Source organism: Vicugna pacos, chromosome 16 (genome assembly GCF_048564905.1).
Source record: "Vicugna pacos chromosome 16, VicPac4, whole genome shotgun sequence".
Lineage (NCBI taxonomy): Eukaryota > Metazoa > Chordata > Mammalia > Artiodactyla > Camelidae > Vicugna > Vicugna pacos.
In genome coordinates this window covers 52,555,356-52,560,972 of record NC_133002.1, presented here as the reverse complement: position 1 = coordinate 52,560,972, position 5,617 = coordinate 52,555,356, and the positions used below count along the sequence as shown (strand labels likewise).

General features: G+C 52.7%; 1 long non-coding RNA gene across 4 annotated transcripts; it reads left to right on the top strand.

The window, feature by feature from the left end:
* The first annotated feature begins 1,090 nt into the window (after positions 1-1,090).
* Positions 1,091-4,677, top strand: LOC140686340 (uncharacterized). Of its 4 annotated transcripts, none has more exons than XR_012060080.1 (4): positions 1,091-1,222; positions 1,295-2,653; positions 2,823-2,878; positions 3,592-4,677. It is a non-coding gene; the product is annotated as an uncharacterized lncRNA (long non-coding RNA). The 4 variants fall into 4 exon arrangements; XR_012060079.1 differs by having other exon boundaries at positions 2,823-2,896; XR_012060082.1 differs by lacking the exon at positions 2,823-2,878 and having other exon boundaries at positions 1,295-1,653.
* The last annotated feature ends 940 nt before the right edge of the window (positions 4,678-5,617 follow it).

The window sequence follows — 5,617 nt, the reverse complement described above, 5'->3', positions numbered from 1 at the left end:
GCCATGATAACAGGGAGGACGCAGGTGAAGTTCAAGGGCATCCTTGGGTCAAGCTTCAGGTAGCTTTGCCAAAAGTGGTTTCTCCCTGAAGCTGAGCGTTGGGTGCCAGGGCTAGCATCCCAGGCAGTGTGGGCTAGGTGGCTGAAACCATGCACAGTCATTTCTCATGGTTCTGAAGGCTGGGACATCCAAGGTCAAAGCACCCACAGATCAGGTGTCTGGTGAGGGCCTGCCTCCTGGTTCGTAGAACAGCTTCTCACTTTGTCCTCACGTGGGAGAGGGGGATGTAGGGGAGAGAGAGACAGAGAGCATGCTCTCTCAGGCCTCTTCTTGCAAGAGCACTAATCCCATCATAAGGCTCCACCTTCATGTCCTAACTCCCTCCCCAGGGTGCGTTTCCGAGCACCATCACACTGGGTCTTAGGGCTCTGACATACGAATTTTGGGGAGACACAAACCTGCAGTCTATAACACTTAGGCTGAGAAGGATCCTGGTTTTTGCTTGGAAGTTGAGAGGAAGGGGAGCGACAGAGGAAGAAGGAGAGAGAGATTGATTGAAGGCTGAGTAAGTGCAGCCTGGACACCGAGGGGTAGGCACCCAGTGACTGGACAGGTGGCCGCCTCCAGAGATCAGGGCAGGAGGCAGCAAGGCCTCCAGCAGGGAGGCGGGGAAGTCAGTGGGTGCCTGTGAGGAATGGAATCCCGCTGGCGCCCTGGGCCACACCCACCTAATGATGGAGGGTCCCTCTGCTGTGAGCTCGGCACCCCTCGTGCCAACGGGTGGGCATAAGGCAGAGGAGCTGAATGAGGCTGGCAGGACGAGGGCTCCGTGTCACGTCAGCGGGGTGCCCACAAACGCCCTGAGTGACGAGGGCTGCAGACGCCCCGGGGGATCCGTCTCTGGGGGGCTGCTCCCCGGGGAGGGGGCGGCCTGGGTCAGCTCCCCTCAGGTCGTGCACTCGGGCGAGAGGAATCCGGCTCTCATCCTGCTTCTGTGAACTTGATGCAACACGGCCCGTTCTGGCCTCAGCATTTTATCTGCTGAGTGACCCTCTGTAATTTCCCTACGATTCCGTGACTCAGAGGGACCCAGGGAGGCCGAGAGCTCATCAGCCCGGAAGCCAGAAGGTCCGGCTCCCGGGGAAGGAGGGCCCACACGGCCTCCGCTTCCTTTCTCGACAGCGGGAGCCCGGTGCCAGCAGGCCCACGGCCTCACAGCACAGTCAGTTGGGAATATTTTTGTTCCATTCATGGGCCTCTAATGGAATCAAGACCAAGCTATTTATATTTACAGATGGTGCAAACGTGAGTGGAACATCAGATGCGCCAGATGTGGTCAGGGCAGAGGAAAAGGAGTGAACTCGGCCGATAGAAATCAAAGACCTCCCCCGCCAAACCCTGGACAAGACTTCTTTCTAGACCCAAGGTGCACAGGACCCCAAACAGCCAGGTGGTAAGAAATGCCAGGATGTGGCACCCCTTGGATTGAGGGTGGCTGCTGCAGCCCGGGGAGGAGAGTGGATCCAAGCTTGCTTGGCTGGGGGAGAAAATGGAACCATTGTCTGTTCCTATTGTTCCTTCTGAGACGACGCGGGGGACCGAGCAGCCGGCATTTCATCTCCAATTATTTTCAGCCAAAGGAGAAAACAGATGGTAAATAGCACTGGAAAAAAAAAAACTTTTTTAGAATTAATATTAATAAAAGATGTGTGGGAGGCTCTGACTGAATCCCGGAGAACCAGGGCCCGCCGCGTGTGTTGGGTGGAGGGATGAAGGTGGCTGAAAGGCCGGGGCGGGGAGTGGTGGCTGCAGAGAGAGAACAGACATGTGGGGCCGAGCCAGCCACTCCCCGTGTGATCCCAAAGGGGCCAGAGGGCAGTGTGGGTGGTGGGGCACCTTTGGGAGCCCAGCATTTGGTGGGGGCTGGAGCCCTAAAGCCACGAGGCGCCTGTCGAGGTCCTGAGATCCGCGGGGGAGGAGAGTGGTGGGGCCAAGCTGCAGGCTGCCCAGCGCTCGCAAGGAACACTGGCGCCACTGGGCCCCCCTTCCAGCCGGGTGTGGCCCAGATGGCTCTTGTACGCAGCTGCAGCAGACAGAGGAGGCGGGCGGGGGTCCTCACCTCCCCGGCCCACGCCGGCCGCGATCTCCGCCCCACTCGGCCCGTCCCAGTGTCCATCTGTCAGCGAGCGCTATTGAATGTCCACCGGCTGCCCAGCTGTCCTCTGAGAATTTGCATTCCACGTTCAAGCAGAGAAACTGATCTGGCTCCTTCAGGATTTGTAGGCATCACAGGGGAGGAAGGAGTGACATGCAGTGGGTCCTGTGTGTGGAGGGGGAAAGGCAGGTTCCTGGGGACAATGGTTTATTCAACAAAAGCTTTGGAGCACTCGTTAGGTGCTTGGGAACAAAACGGATGGAGTCCCTGCCCTCCAGGAACTTACACTCCAGCAGGAGAGAAGAATCGGTCAGATGCACACCCAGATGTACGTGAACTACAGTCAAGTTAGATTATTTCGTAGGAAATGACAAATGGGGACAGTGCCAGGAAAGAAAGGACGAGAATGCCGGGAGAGCTACGCCACTGTGTCGTGGTGATTTACCACGGTCTCCGAGGCTTCCCCAAGCTTCTGTCTCCCTTCACCCTGGCGCTCAGGTAGGCATGAGCTTGGAGAAGCTGGAAAGAAAGTATGTACCACAATCATGAGCTGTAAGTATTAGCATTAAAAAAAAAAAAGCTACCTTACAAGACAGAAGCCCTCACCTGGGACCATCCTGCGGCCATGCCCATCTGATCTTGTTTCTTTCTTTCTTTGGGCCACTAGAAAGCTCAAGGTAGAACCACGGTTCACCTCCAGCAACAAACATGAAGGATGTTGAGGTGTGTCTCTCTACGAAAGTAAGCTAGCTCCCAGCTTTAGTTTTTCTTCCCTTCTGTTTCATTGCCTTCTGTTTCATTCTTAATTTGTATTTTATCTTATCAGATAATGTATGCCCCCTTTTTGGTATGCCAATTTCAAATATATAGAATATATAAATAAAACAAGATGGACATTGATGGGGTTCAGCTAAGACTGAATTGAAAAATAGAATTAATATAAATAAAAGATGTGTGGGATGCTCTGACTGAATCCCGGAGAACCAGGGCCCGCCGCGTGTGTTGGGTGGGGGGATGAAGGTGGCTGGATTCTAGCTGGATTACGAACCAGAAGACAAACATTGCCAGAAAGGACGTTATTGGGATAATTGATGAAATCAGAATATGGACTATGGACTGTAGATAGATAAAAGCCTTGTTTTAACGGAAATTTCCTAAATTTGGTCATTTACTTTTGTTTTGTAAGACATTGTCCTTGCTCTTGGGAAATGCATCCTAAAAGGGGTAAAGAGGGTGTGATATCTGCAACTCTGTCTCAAATGGCCCAGAAATGGGGAGGAAAAAAATGTACATATATATTTATATACATAAATATTTTTGTAAGTATGTATAATAAGAGAGAGAGAACAGGGAAAGAGGAAAGATTACAATCTCATACTGGAATAATGAAAGCACTTGTACATCTAAGTGAATTTGCTTTGCAATTTTAATTACAGTGGGTGTCCTTGTAAAAGAGAATCTCAAAAAACCAATTTCTTCCTGCTTTCAACGCTGCCTGTCTCCTTCTGCCCTCTCCCCTGAAGACTCTCACCCTCACTGAAATGCTAAAAGAAGACTGAAGCTTGGAGTGATTCCGGGAAGAATTGTTTTTGGATAATTAGGCATGGTCTGCATTTGCCTCTGGCATCGATGTTGATGCAAAAATCCCATCTGGATGATCAGCAAGTATTTAAGCTTTTAAACCTTTTCTTCTGGAGGCTTTTTATTAATCCCCTGGAGAAGCACCTCAACATTTCTCTCCCAGCCCTGACTTCTTGTCACTTGCAATCCAGCCACTCTGGGTTTCAGAAGAGAGAGTGTTGCCAGCAAGATTAATCACAGACTTTCTAGCATCGGAAATAAGCACTTTCCACCGGCTGGGCTGCAGCCTCCGCTCGGCTCGGTCACTTCTAGCCCAGCACCGCCTCCTCTGCCTCTTTGTCTTGCTCATCTCACCTGCATCCAACCTGTAACTGTAGTTGGAGAGAACTCAGAGCAGGATGTTTCAGACCTTCTCCTTCCCTGCTCCTACTCCTGAGGCATCAAGACTCCAAGACCAGGAAACAACCCTTCTAAGAGTCTTCTGTTCTGGCGATGTCTCCGCTGTCCCCTCCTGTCTTCAGACCACGGGGCAGACACCCAGTGCCTCCTGGGTGGGCTCAAGCCCCAGGTAGAGGATGCAGGGCTGCGCCCAGCCAGTGGAATTGGTCACACCTGCCTCTTTCCTTGGCCGAGGCTCAGTGGTCCTCCTACTATCCCCCTTTCTCTTACCACTGGTCCTCTCGCCCTCCCTCAGGCATCCTGCTCCTCTGCATTTGCCGGGTGGACGGTGGGGTGATCCCCATTCAAAGACCATCCCTCTCTCCGAATCTCCAAGTCGTGGGAAAGGCTATGAACCGGACTTGTTCAGTCTCCAGCCATTCTCATATGATTGGGGGTCAGTGATGGGGTTAGACCATTCAGTATAATCTATGTCTATGGGGAGGAGGGCAGAGAACATATGGTGATTGCAGAACGGCCTTTGGTGAATTAAACCGCGATGTGAGCTCAGAGATGTAAAGTGATTTTCCTGGCAACACCCAGAAGTGGCACTTTATCCCCCTAGTCCAATATTTTGCTCTTTTCAACTCTCTTCTTCGAACCCTCTCATTCACACGGTTCAAAGTGGCTCTCCAACTGTAGCTCTTTAACCCTGGCGATCACGGCGTGAGGCCACGGAGGATGACAGTGATTAGCCTGGGAGCCGGAGGAGCCAAGCCCCAGCAGAACACAGGGATTTTGCCTGGGACACATCACGTTGGCCTGAGCCTCCCTGCAGGTGCTCCTGGGAGGCCAGGCTGGAGCAGGGCTTCCAGGACAGGTGGAGAAATCGAAACTGGGTCAGTGGGCCAACCAGGGGTTGGAGTCTCTCCAGCCAGGTGCAGCGATGGCCACGGGCCTAGGTCAAGACTGAAGAGTGGATGCTCTTCCTCTTGAACTCTGCTCCACCTCCTGGCCCAGCCGCTGGCTCTGCCCCCTCCCCTCCCACCCTGTCCCCGACCCTCACCCTGCTCTCAAACTGTCTGGGCCACCCAGCGGGAGGGAACTGAGGCCCGGGTTCAAGTCCCAGCCTGACCACCTGCCAAATGGGCTTCCTCTGATGTCTCTGGGAAGTCAGGGTATCTGATCTTGTGAGGTGGTCCATCTTTAACCTGGACAAGCTTGTCCCTCTCTTACCCTTAAACAAGTTTGTGTTTCTTTTCCCTGGAGTCCCTCTGATCTCGGCCTACAAATTCATACTGAGGTTTAGGTAGACAAACAGTGACTGCACTAGCCTTTCCAGGGAAAATATTTTCTTTTAATTCAGACCTTGTGACAGCATGTAGAGGACTAAGGGAATGACAGCTGGCATTTAGGATGGGGCTGATGAGATGTGTCAGGACAGCCTACCTCCCCGCCCCATCCTAACAACAGCGACCAGGACCACGAAAGCAATTACCACTC